General features: G+C 42.9%; 1 protein-coding gene across 4 annotated transcripts in view; it reads right to left on the bottom strand.

The window, feature by feature from the left end:
* LOC138287725 (potassium voltage-gated channel subfamily A member 2-like) overlaps positions 1–14,175 on the bottom strand; it is a 449,173-nt gene that overhangs the window by 168,516 nt on the left and 266,482 nt on the right. For all 4 annotated transcript variants that reach the window (XM_069228431.1, XM_069228433.1, XM_069228434.1 and 1 more), the window contains one exon: positions 2,557–2,678. The gene's annotated coding sequence lies outside the window, so the exon portion shown is untranslated. The remainder of the gene's footprint in view (positions 1–2,556; positions 2,679–14,175) is intronic.

Raw genomic sequence — 14,175 nt, 5'->3', positions numbered from 1 at the left:
TCAATTGCATCAGGTCTTTAGATTCAAGGGTCACCCATTCTTGTTTTTTTTTTAAACAAATGACAGCCTGTATAAACTGCTGCCCACTGTTAGATGGCAGGCCTATGATTGTCAAAATGCTTTGATACTAAAAGCTTTGTTAGTGCGGTCGCTAGGCTTAGGCCACTTAGGGCATTAAGGGGGTGATTCTGACTATGGCGGACGGCGGAGGCCGTCCGCCATAGTACCGCCGCCAAATGACCGCACTGAGGTCAAAAGACCGCGGCGGCCATTCAGACATTTCCTCTGGGCCGGTGGGCGCTCTCCAAAAGAGCGCCCGCCGGCCCAGAGGAAATGCCCCTGCAACGAGGACGCCGGCTCAGAATTGAGCCGGCGTAGTTGCAGGGGTGCGACGGGTGCAGTTGCACCCGTCGCGTATTTCAGTGTCTGCAAGGCAGACACTGAAATACTTTGCGGGGCCCTCTTACGGGGGCCCCTGCCGTGCCCATGCCATTGGCATGGGCACGGCAGGGGCCCCCAGGGGCCCCGCGGCACCCCCTACCGCCATCCTGTTCATGGCGGGTTTCCCGCCATGAACAGGATGGCGGTAGGGGCTGTCAGAATCCTCATGGCGGCGGAGCGCGCTCCGCCGCCATGAAGGATTCCCCCGAGCAGCGGTAAGTCGGCGGGAGCCCGTCGACTTGCCGCTTCTGACCGCGGCTGAACCGCCGAGGTCAGAATGCTCGTGGGAGCACCGCCAGCCTGTTGGCGGTGCTCCCGTGGTCGGTGGCCCTGGCGGCCACCGGCCGCCAGGGTCAGAATGACCCCCTAAGTATGGTGCCACAAGCTGGGTGCCCTGACTAACTTGCCATACCATCAAGGCATCAGTGAGGGAGCCCCTTGCTCCTGCTAATATTTCCTCGGGAGGGCTGTTGCCCTGTACATCAGTTCTTCTTCCAATTAGCTCCCTTCACATGCTGTAACTCTGATTATTCTGGGAGCATATTGGCATTTATATTGTTACCTCTCGCCTGATCTCCCTATCCTTGTTGCCGCAGACTAACAGTGCATTAGAGTCATTTATATGCGTTTGTGTACTTTGGGGGCAAATGTAGTGTTAGTCGTTCAAATAGACATTGCCCCATTTACAAAAAAAAAAAACACATTTCCATTACTAAAATGAAAACGTATTGCTCAAAGTTTAATTACCAAACGCTTGTTTTTCCACAAGGAGTATTTTATATACTGAACGTATCAAACTTCACTCTAACAATCCTTTAAACACATATGCGAGCTTCGCATTGATTTCTCACGCTTACTCCTCATTAATTTTAAGCAAACCGAAAATGAACATAGCGCATAAATGTAAAAATAAAGACAACTTGAACTATAGCCCAGGGTCCACGCTGTAGACTTAGGACCCAGGAAATCCACCTGCTGATATTCTAAACTTTTCCACGCGTACGACTCGAAGCAACATTGTGAAATGCAAAGCGATGGAAACACACGAGCACATCCATCTGAACAGGCATCACCTTGCACGAAGACCTTCATAATCCTTAGACAGGGAGCAGACGTCCTAGCAAACATCTATAGGATTATGAAGCAGTTCAAACCCACTAAAACCATGCAAATTAATGTGAAATATCGTTGTGTCAAGTCCTAGTACCAAATGAAGGCAAGAGCAAACAATGTACAAAATGCACACCACACGAAAAATATAATATTATTGCATACTACATATAGGGCGCAATTTGACTTTGGGTGCTAGTTCTAAACCAAGCTGAATGGAGAGCCGCACCTTTTCCTACCTAGCCGCCAAACTGTTGAATTCCATCCCGTTCACGCATTCATTCAACCCTTCATTCATATACATACACAGAGGGCTTTTGGTTCAGCATTCTTCCTTCATTGGTTTGTACGACTGTCAATCACATGTCGCTTTTGCCCACCACAGCATAAAACAAGAGTTAATGGAATGCCCCCACTTAACCTATTGACTCTCTTTCGCCATGAGTGATGCCTTATCACTTGCACAGGTGCCTAAAAAAGAAGTGTGCTTCTGTGCTAGGCTTGGTGGGCCAGCACTTCACTTTTCTAATGTATTATTTCCATTCTATAGCATTTATATTTCTTTTCATCTCCTGTGAAAACTATTTCTGTGGGTTATAATAATTTTAAGTCATCAAGGCATTTTCTTTGCACAAACAAGATTCATATTTTCGTTTGGCCTGTTGTAAACTGTACATGGTTTCTGTACTTTTTCTTGGTACACATGCACTTATACACTTATTTTTTAATTTAAAATGTTAATGCAAACATATGTGTCACGTTTGGGTGGCAGTCTGATTTCTTTTCTTCTAGTTATTTTTCTTGCATATGCATTCAATAAAAAATACAAAAAAAATACAGTTGCACAGGTTTGACATCCAAAGCCTCGTTTGTTGTGCGATATAATAAAAACAATGAGTAACTGGTCAGATTAAAATTACACTTGGGATTTTACACAGTTTAAGGAACCAAAGCTGAGTGGTCATGCTGAACTCAAAATAAAGTGTTGCAAGTGGTCCAGTTTACCTTTTTCATCCTCCCCTATGTACTGTTTCCGGCAGTGGAGCTGGCGAGGCCCACTTCCTTCCTGGGACATTTTATCAGTGATGTTGTGACTGCATACTGCTTCGTCATTCTCCATGACACCACTGCAAAGATATATATTCAACATTAACAGTCAACATTACATTAAAAGACAAGCAGGAGTTAAATTATTTTACAATAGACATATTTTCACTTTACATCTTTTGTTTAAGCTACCAAATCTGATTGGTAATGCTGGTATTTCACATGCTACACTAGAATAGACCGACAGTCGCCCCTGCTCAATTTACGCAGATGGTTGCGGGTACTGGCAGGAGAAGGCATATTTCGGGGACGGGCGTATTTTTGTATCATGAGAATTTGATCCAGATCTAAAGAGAGAAAAATGCAGAAGAGGGAGAATGAAAAGGGAAGAGAAAGAGAGGAAAACTGTCACAAAAGGAGAAAGCATAGATAAAAAACAGAGGAGGGAGAGACAACGCGAAGAGCAGCTCCATTTCCGACTTCCAAAAGAAGTTTCGACACCTGAATGTAATCTTTTTTATTTTACAAATTATACAGTGCTGATTTTGAATGACTATGGAAAGAAACCAACATCATTTTAAACCCATTTAACCTATAAGCATTAAAGCTCTGATTACTTACCGGGTAATCCTCATTACTATTAGTCCTATTCATCCTTGACCCAGCTTCAAACCAAATGAGTTATTGCCCAATCAGAGACAGGAAGGAAAACAAGAAACGCTTGCTAACTCCACCCACTCTCCAGATAAGGCATATAACAACATACCTTACCTTAGCACTTCCTGAAGTGCCAAGCTTCACAAAGGCCTGATGTCTGGAGGCTTGGTGAGGGGTACGACTGGGTCGGGGACAAGTAGGACTACGAGTAATGAGGATTACCAGTAAGTAATCAGGTCATTACCTCTATGTCCCTCCTACTCGAGCCAGTCCTAACCAAATGAGGTGTACCAAAGCAACCCCACCATGCGGCCTTTTTGAATGCCGAGGGTCAAAGACTGAGAAGACAACATCAACCAGACATAAGGAGATTGCAGTGATTTAATGCCATAAATTACAAATAACCAGGTCAGACAGGGGCAGACGTGTCACAAGCCTGCAAACCCCACTTCCAAAATTCAAGTGACCAGGTTGTGCAAGCGATTATGTCTGATAATTGTGGATTCAGATGCCCAGGTCCTGACACAGCAAATTTCATTCACGGAAATCCCTTTAAAAGCATCCAAAGAGGCAGAGAGCTCCCTAGATGAACATTCCTGGTTATTCTCTGGACAAAGCAAACCAGGACCCTGATATGCCAAGAAAATTGTGCCCTTAATCCAACTCCTGAGAGTCAATTTAGAGGCTGCTTTCCTACGTCCTGTAAGACCTAAAGTCACAAAAAGACTGTCAGAGGTCCTAGAAGCTGCTGACTTGTCATCATACACAGATACAGCATGCTTAACATCCAGTATGTGCAACAACTGTTCCTCAGGAGAAGAAAGTGAATAACAGCAACAAAGTAAGATAAGTTCTTACGAAGAATGGAACTTAGAAGCAATTTTAGGAAGGAATCCAGCATCCAGGTTGAGAACCACAGCATTATCCATAAAATGCAAAAACAGAGAACACTGCAGAGCAGTTAATCCACTCAATCACCTTGCAGAAGTAATGGCCACCAGAAAAGAAACCCTAAAAGAAAGAAACTTTAGATCCACCAAGTAGAAAGGTTCAAAAGCTGGAGACTGAAAAGGCATGAAGAACCAAGAAAAGATCCCAAGAAGGGACAGAGGACATCACCAAAGGAGAGGATAGAAAGAAACTGTGAAACAATCTGGACACCAAAGGGTCCGAATTTTCAGAAAAAGAGACAGAATCCTGAAATGCCTAGATAGCCTGCTGGCCTTTCAAACTAGACATGGAGTAACCTTTCTCAAAACCATCCACAAAATATTGCAGGATAGCAGAAATGTAACAAGAAATAGAAGAAAGATCATGAAGGGAACACCAGGAGTCAAAATTATCCCAATATTTAGAATAAGACGACAGGGTAGACGTCCTTTGTGAGACCTGCACCACTGAAATAATATGAGCTGGCAAATTTTGCCTCAGCAAAGTCCACAGTTCAACCTCCAAACCGCAAGCATTAGGGGTACAGGAAGGTGTGGAATGAGAGTCCTCAAGGGAGAGGAGAATCTCGAAAGGAACCAAGGAGGATGAACAGCCAGGTTCTGCAACAATAGGTGCCAAGACCTCTATGACCAAAAGGGGAGAACGGCTGCCACCCGTGCTTTGTCCCTCTGAACCTTCATTAATAGGCATTGAATGAGAGGAAAGGGAGGAAACACATTGAGCAAAACCAGAGGCCACTGGATTGACAATGCATCCACTGCCATAATGCATGAACTGACAGATGATTCTAAGTAGCGCCCATTCCAGGGCGCTTGCATCTGTTGTCAGCATGAATGAAGATTTGGGATGCATCATTATACCTCTGTTGAGACTGGCTGAGTTCAACTACCATTGCAGACTCCAGACAATCTCCGGAGACACTGGGATTTTCAGAGACATGTTTTAAGGGAAATCTCACAAATTTGTGGAGATGCCACAGCAAAAGTTGCATTTGCAGTCTGGCCCACTGCACCATGAAGACAGAGGCTGCCATATGACTCTGCACCTTCATCCACTGATCCAGTGTGGCAGACTTCTTGGCCAACAGTGCTGCCAAAAGTGACTGTAGATGCTTGATCCTGGATTAAGGGAAAACACTCTATCCAGAAAAGTATTGAATTCTGCCCCTGTAAACAACCTCCAAGTCGTAGGCTGGAGATTGCACTTCGGGAAATTCAGAAGAAAGCCATTTCTAGTGTATGAATGGTCTGAGCCTGATGTTGCTGAAATATAGGAACAGAAGGAGCCTAGAGGAGCCAGTTGTCCATATGGGGAATACTGATATTCCCTGGAGATGCAGATGAGCTACCAACATAGCCACCACCTTCGTGAGCACTCTGAGTGAGGATCGAAGACCAAAGAGTAGGACACAATACTGCCATTGGTGACCCATCCTTGCAAACCAGAGGTATTTCTGAAGCTCCTGAGCCATGGGGGTGTGAAGATATGCAACCTGGAGACCCAAGGACATCATGACAAAGCTTAAACAAATTAATGAAATGATGCATTGCTGGGTTTCCATCTTGAAAGGAATCTTCTGGATATATTTGTTCAGGGACCTGAGATTGATAACAATCCAAAACACCCCCTGTCACCTTTGGGACCAGGATTATTAATTGAGTAGACCCCCTTTGCCCTACTGAGCTATGGGCATCGGAACAATCACCTTCTTCTCAATAAGAGACTGTATCCTTGCCTCCAATGCTTGCCATTTAACTGAATTATTTGGGAGAGGTGTAACCATACTCCCAAAATGTGGTGGGGATGACAGGAACTTGATTTGGTAACCCTTGGTGAAGAAGCACATCACCCACTTGCCGGATGTTGAGAAACTGACGAAGTCTCCCACCAACCACAAGTGTCTCTCCAGTTGAGGCGCTGGTGGTATAGTCAGGACCTCTGAACATCTCCAGTCTCTTTATGATGCTTCTTCTTGAACTTCCCCTGGAAACCTTTCCCTTTGATAAAAGGAGTTGACATTAAAAAAAAAACTGTTTATTATGTTGATGTTTCCAGAAGTACGAAGAATGTTCCCCTTGCTTTAAAACCTTTATGCAACTTCTCGCCCAAGCCTCTGCCAAACAGGTGAGAAACTCTAAAGGGCAGTCTCAATGCCATGGATGGTTGTGCAGCACTGTATTCCAATCTTTCAGAAATAAATTCAATCTGGCTGCAATGGATGCCCCACAGGATAAAGAGGAAGCTCTCACCGAGTCAAAGGCAAAACCCAACAGGAATTCTGTCTATCTCTCCATAGAATCCAAAAGATCAGGACACTGCCCACCTTCTTGCATCGCCTTGAAAAGAGTCTAAAAGTCTGTCAATAAAGACTGTGCCACATAAGCACCATATATTCCAAAGTGAAAGGTGGGATGGGCCCCAGCATAGGCCTTCTTCACTGAAAAATTAACTTTTTTATCTGCTACATCTTTAGGAATGTTCTGCTCAGCTATTGAGGGCAAACCCACAAGACTAGCAACAATGGAATCCACATAAACAGGTTCTGGCAGCTTATCTTCCATTCCTTCCAAAGGATAGAGTTGCGCCATGAAACAGGGCATAGAAAATTGTTCAGGATCCTTCCACTCATTCAAAAGTACATCCATGACAAATTGATGAATGGGCAACACCGTACTAGTCTGTTTCTTAAATTGAGGCAAAACTATCTTCTGCCAGATTTCCATGTTTTCCCTAACATGGGCAAGCAGCTCCGGTAACATATCCTTTGAGAGATATTTGCCCTTATGTTCCAGTGACCCTTTGGGAACATTCATCAGAGGAATTGGAACTTGAAATATCAGAATAAATATCACTCCCTACTGTTCCCTGATTAGTCCCCTTTTTTTATTTTTCAATGAGGACAAAGTCTCTAGAATGAGTTGTCTCAATGTATCCTCTTTCCCCATCCGCATCTATTTTAGAGGAGGAGGGAAAGCAGATAAGGATTATGAAGAAGAGATGGACGAAGAAGAAGTACAATGCCTTTGCTTGTCAGCATGCTTCCCCATCACAGTTTAATCCACCAACACTCCTCCAAAAGTGAGTCTGCTCCCACTGACAAAACCACAAAGAAGCCAGACAGCTCTCCCCTTTAAACATAAAGAGTGTGAGCGCACGTGAGCCGCAGTGACAGTAATCAAGAAAGACCTCTGTCACTGCTGATGTGTTAATAAGATTGCGGAGGCAGCATCTACAACAAAGACTCATTCAAGTGCAGGACAAATGCCACCTCCATTTCCCGAATGCAAGGAGAGCACTACCATGCTCCCTTAAGGCTGCAACCAGCTGCAAGAAACATGCATGCGGCCCACGTAACACAAAGCCCACCAACTGCAGTGGTGATGCTAAACAGCTCACTCACACTTTTGCCAAAGTAGCAGGGATGCCGAGACAATGGGCTGCGATTCCTTCATCCTGCAGTGTCCCACCACGTACAGGGAAAAAAGGAAGGCATCAAGATGTCTGCCCAGCAACACGGGTCACCCTCCTACCTGCAGAGAGATGTCACAGGAGGCCATTGACGCGTACCCGCATCCACTGGCACTCCCTCAAGGGTCCCAGGATCCCTCTGAGCCCGGTCCAGAAGCATACCCTGCAACAAAGTGGAGATGAGAAGCCTGGCAGCCACCTCTGAGTCTCCTGTTCAGCCCATCAAAAATAGGAAAAAAAATAAGAAGTGCTTAGGTAAGGTATGTTGTTATATGCCTTAGCTGGAGGATGGGTGGGGTTAGCCAGTATTTCCTGTTTTGTTTCCTGTCTCTGATTGGGCAATAACTCTTTTGGATAAGACTGAGTCGAGGAAGAGGACTGTAGAGGTAATTGTGGAATTCCTAAGTGCCTCACAGTGCTCTCTTGGATCATGAATGTTTTCTAATAATCCCTTCTGAGAAGGTAAGTGAGGATGAACAGGTCCAGTACTTTAGGCACAGTGGTGCAGGCTGGCCTTAAACCACACTTAAAGATATGTGCGGCCAATTCATAAAAAAGTAGTAAGTCTACACTGAGGAATTTACATCTACGTTAGAGGGTTAGAGAGTAGATTTACTATGTTTCAGTTTTAACAAAGAATTGTAAACAGTTGTCAAGCAAGTTCCTGGAAAGTCATGCAACTTGCTATTCGGGCTCTGATTTCCACTGCTGAGAGTTATCCGTAGAGGAAAACTGCTCATAGGTGAATTTGGATCCCTTATGCAAATACATTTTTTTTCTCCACATAGAAAATGTTTTTCCTCATAGAGAAACCTCTTGCTGGATACGCCCTTCAAATGTGACGGTGTTTTATTCTTTTCCAAACCTGGAATAGAATCTCCTCCAGGACTGTGCTGGAGTAAAAATCGCTTTATGCAGGGTGGAAAAGGGAACAACAGAAGGATTTACCAGCATGTTAAGAACTCCCCACATGTGGTGGAGATCTCCACATTTGTACATAGATTTACTTATGCCACGAATCCCTTTGTAATTTGTAGGTAGGTATAAATCAGGTAACAGAGTAGTAAACATATGTTCACCAATTAAATTTCCCTTTGAGAATAGGCTCCATAGTGCCAGTTTCGAAATTATATGTTGGAGGTGGCGGACAACATCATCTCTTGAGCATTTAATTGTGAACTAACCTGCAGTACTTTTTGAATGAGAGCTGTAAAGGTGTAGAGGAAAATCAAGTTACAAAGTTGCTATCTATTGGTAGGTTACAGGCAGCTATCGTTGAGCAGAGCAAAATCTATACTTTTCCGGCCAAATTATAAAGAATCGAGCATAAACTTGAAATTGCAGGTTTTTATGTTTTTTTGCCTGCCGAATTTAAACGATTTAAACTGCAGATTATGGACATCAAGATATCGGGCGCATACAAAAGTAATCCACATAAGGATAATAGCAGCGCTTGTGTGAAATGCAAATCAGTTTGGTTAAGTGTAGACAGACTCAGTTGATGTATTCGGCTCGTCAACAACTGCTGCAGGCTATATTGTAAACATGTATTCTTCGTCCGGAGACTCCCTCTTAGCAACAAGGCACCTGTGGCTCTGAGAAGCTATCCGCTTTCAGAGCGACGTTTTTTTTGTTTTTTTTTTTATTACCAAGGGAAACACACACTTGACAAGAAATGCCAATTACGCAACTTGCCTTTGTATTTTTTCAGGAAAAATATATAGATATCTGCTCAGGCCCTACATTTTTGAAAGCCAGGTCGAATGATAGTTGAAAATTGGTCAGATAAATCATAGAATCCCACAATATTAGTCTTAATACAAGTTGTAGGTAAACTCGGTGTAGCTAAAAAGAGACTTGCAAATATATATTTTATTAAAATCAAGACTGTTTAAATGTAGGAGTAAAAACTTAAAATAGAGAAAACACGAACCTATTTTTTTCCTTTTTCATGATGTTGTTTTAGATTCAGAACTATCGGTGGTTTAATTCGTTTTCTCGGTAAAATAAGTAAAACAGCTCAGGAAAAGGACTGTGGACAAATGGATCAGAGAGGGAAAAATACCGAGGAACACCATTTCCTATGAGCTGGAGTTCTGGAAAGTAATCTATAAGACTTCCAACCACCGAGATTGAGCCGAATCTTCGTGTATTTGTATTAACGTTAATTTAAAAAAAGACTGATTTAAAAATCAATTGACTGAAATAAAGGCACACAAGAATCGTGTCTGCAGGAGGCGTGTGACGATCATTATAATCCAAAATATGAGCGCTACAAGCCCAACAGCAATGTTCAGTGCAAACACACAGACAAATACAATAGGTCTTGACTTGAAAGGCAATTGTGGTGAATTTTTTAAAAATATTTGTTATTGCAAGCATATAGCACAAAAACAAGTAGAAAAAAGCATGCAGGATCTCAGATGCTTATAATCATTTTTGAAGTTAAAAACATTCAATGATGTCTGTTTTACCAGGGATATTTTTAAATGACAAGAATTGCAGTTGTCCCTTGGATTTTACTGTTATTAGTATTGTTTGTGAAATAGACAACAATAAATCAAATCCTTACAAGCACACCTAATGCAGGCTGCTACAACATTACAATCTCACATAAGCACTGTATTATACCATCTTAAAAAGGAAATAAAAAATAAATCATAATTTATCTTGTCACCGGAAGAGCAGTGAAATAACTAGAATTTGAACTTAATATTAGAAATAACTAAAATAAATCTGCTGTGTGTTACTCTACATGCATCAACTGTTTTCAGAGTATGTCAACAATTTTTACAGGCTTTATGCAGTCACTCAAAGTAAAGGGAGCCAATGGACAAAGAGTCTTGGCCCGTTGTTCAATGATGTATGCTGTCGTGGGTAGAAGCAAAATGTGAATGACGATTTGACAAAGCAAAGGGTGAAGCATGCTGACCAACAGCTACTATGTGTATGTATATTGTGTTTGAATTCTTGGAAAAACGATATCTTAAAAATGAGGTCTACGACTTTAGCAGCTTAAATATAGTAAACTTGTGCAAATGAGCTGGTCACAATTGCACAGCACGCAATGCCATCATATTTTGGATTAATGAGTGTGATCATATGGGCATTTCCATTTTGTACGTGCGCACTATCACAAGTGCACTGCATACTTACATCCTTATGCTGCATGTAGTGTTCTACACGTTTCTAAAGGAAAGCATGAGAACAGAAAAAAAAACTATGTTCTTCAAGAGGCTATGCAGCTCCTTTGCAAGGATATTTGGAGCTCAAGGCATAATAACATTTTTCTGTTTTGATACTCACAATGCCTCAGAAAAAGCACCATATTTGATGCCTTTAGTTACAACCTGAAGTGAAAGAAGAGAAAGTTCCACCCAGGGAAACTTGTACTTTTTTTTTTTAAATATATGGTATTTTATTACTCTAAGAAGTTCCTTTAGAAAATTGCCTCCAAGCAGTCTAGATGTACAGAATATTTTATTCAAAGTTGTAAGAAATTGGGTTGTTGGTAGATTGGGGTGTGAGCCATTGTCAAGAAGCAACCAAAATCATTTTCAGGGACAGGCACAAGCAAACGCCAAATTAACCTGTGCTCAACCCCTGGTAGCTTGGCACAGAGAAGTCAGACTTAACTTAAATGCAATGCATTAAGTATTTGTGCAGCAATTCAAACAGTAAGGCAGTGAAAACACCACACAAAAAAATCCAACACCATGATAGAAAAATAGAACTTAGTCTAATAATTAAAACAAGAGCAAAAATACAAATATCCAATTATTAGAAGCAGAGAAACTAAAGTTTACATTTTTTACAGAAATTAGCACCAAAAGGCATAAAGTGCCAATTTTGAATATCTGGTTACACCCAACCAGGACAAAGCCACACGTACAGACTGACTGTGAAGGATCATGGGCCAGCTACAGAGACCCAGTTAAGCCATCTGAACAGAGTTCCTTAAATACTGGATTGCAAAGCGTTGCATTGACCCACGTGGAACATGAACACGCAGCCAAAGCAATGCATCGGTCCTGAGATGTGGCTAGGCTGCTGTGAGAGGTCCTGTTCCATCAATGTCAAATATCCCATTGACTGGGCTTGCAATGCGATGTCCAGAGTCAGAGATGTGTTGCACACTTAGTTCTGAAGATCTGCAAAGCTGGAATATGGAGCCCTTCATCAAGGCAGCCATCAACAAGGAATGTGATTGCCTGTGCCGAGGATGCGTCACACAGTGAAGGTTTTGAAGGTGATACAGGCTGTGGGTGCAATGCAAATCTTTGCGATGGGTCCAATCCATGCAGCAGAGGAGCTACATCAGTTCTGCTGGATCCATAAAAGCTGGCAGAGCACCTAAAGCCCATTTCCAAGGGTCCAGGACTGGAGTGGCACTTCACAATGTAGATTCACAGATGCAAGAGTCCAGATGCTGAAGCCTGTTATGTCCCATAGACTTCAAATAACAAGAAAAGCCAAATAGCTCTTGGAGTCACTCTGGGTTCTGCATTCAAGAGATGCAGGTTCAGTCCTTCTCACCCAGGCAGGAGGGCAGCAGGCAGCACTGCAGCACTGCAAAGCAGGAACCGTGCACTGTCCAGTCCAGCATAGTGGCAGTCCTTCAGCAGCACAGCAGTCCTTTCTCGCAAAGTATCAACAGGTTCAAAAGTGTACTAAAGTGGTAGTGTCTAGGGTCCAGTATTAAACCCAGTAGTGCCTTTTACTGGGAGAGGAGCTTCTAGAGGTTTCCCTTCATCGTTCTCAGGCACCCTGCCATCCCTGCACTGGCTCCAGACTAACTACAGGGGTTATGCAGCCCTTTGAGTGGAAGCAGGGCACAGACTGTTTTGGTGTAAGCGGAGCTGTGCCCAGGCCCTCCCTCCCATCCTGCCAGTGATGGCACATCCAGGCACAACTAAGCTCCCTATTGTGTGTGGCTGCCTAGTAGGAATACACAATGCTCAACTGTCAGCTTTACCCAGTCCTGTGACCAGAGAGACTACATGCACTAAATGACTAAGGTTCCAAAATGTCAACACTCTAAAAATGGCATTTTCAAAATTGTAATTTAAAATCTGACTTAAACCTAAGCTAGGGTGTTTAGATTCCACTTCTAGAGACACCAAACACGAGTTAGTTATCTTTTCTTATTTGGAAATTACACTTCTAAAATGTAATATCGTAATCTCAATGTTATTCTATGGGAGAGATAGGCCATGCAGCAGTGAAAAAATGAGTAGAGTTTTTCACTGTCAGGAAACAACGAGTTAGAGTTTTTCACTGTCAGGATATACATATACTGCCCTCTGGGCTGTCCAGGTTCTAAACTAGAGGTAACCCAAATGTGTAAAAAAGGAAGGTTTGGCCCTGGTGGAAACTTTTTTTTTTGCCAGGTTGAAATGGCAGTTTAACTGAACAGACAGGTTCTGCAATAGCAGGCCTCAGACATGTTTAAAGGGCTACATATGTGTGTGGCACAAACAGCCCTGCAGGCCCAGTAGCAGCATTTCATTTACAGGGTGTTTGTATGTATAGTACTATTTTATATAGACTTATACGTGCTTAACTATGCTAATTGGGTGTAAGCCAATATTAGCATGATTAGAGGAGGGAGCACATGCACTTTAGCACTGGTCAGCAGTGGTAAATTGCTCAGAGTCCTAAGGCCATCAAAACAGAGGTAACAAAAAATGGAGGTGTAAGAAAGAACATTGAAGGGAAGACCACCCTAAGCCGGACAGGTCTAACATAAGTATATTATCTATTCAAATAAAGATGCACAATATGCTTCCACTCACAGAAAAAAACTTGAAATGCATTAAATCCAATTGTGTCGAAAGGGAAACAACCCCTTGGGTGGCCATCCCCCTGTAGGCATCCAACCCTGTGCCACGCACAGCCTTTTGCTGTATGCAGCAGGGGTTGGCTGCAGGGCCTGGCTACAGGCAGGCACTGGGGCCAACTCCCATAGTCATCCAACCCTGTGCCATGCGCAGCCTTCAGCCATGCGTGGTGCGGGTTGGCTGCAGGCCCTGGAAGCAGAGCTTCAACTGGGGCACTTGCTTTGTTTATATTTGTAATTGCTTCCCAGTCAGATTCAATTGATGTGAAATAAGCATTGGTGCCAAACCTGCTTATTTATCAAAGAAGAAGACACAGTTCTGCACAAAATGTCTACCCAACTCGAACACTTTTTACTGGCTAATTAGTAAGTGATACCTTGTGCTACCTTGTTGGGTAAATGTATAGAACATATTTCACACCACAGCTGTGTAAATGACCCGAGGTAATGTCTCCAGTAACCTTGTGTGTCTGTAATTGTGGCAATGTGATTGTTCCTCAAGCATCTTCATACAGATACCTGCATAACATGAATCCTGGTGTAGAGAAGAAGATGAGACTAAAAACAAGGGTACTTCCTCTTAATTACATGTAGTATGTGCTTCTTTGTTAGGTGGAAATGTGCTCATATTCCTCTCCATTAACTACAACTCTCCAAAATCT

This window comes from Pleurodeles waltl, chromosome 4_1, assembly GCF_031143425.1.
Source record: "Pleurodeles waltl isolate 20211129_DDA chromosome 4_1, aPleWal1.hap1.20221129, whole genome shotgun sequence".
In the NCBI taxonomy this organism is placed as follows: Eukaryota; Metazoa; Chordata; class Amphibia; order Caudata; family Salamandridae; genus Pleurodeles; species Pleurodeles waltl.
Note: the sequence above shows the minus strand (reverse complement) of the source record. Positions and strands in the feature narration are given on the sequence as shown.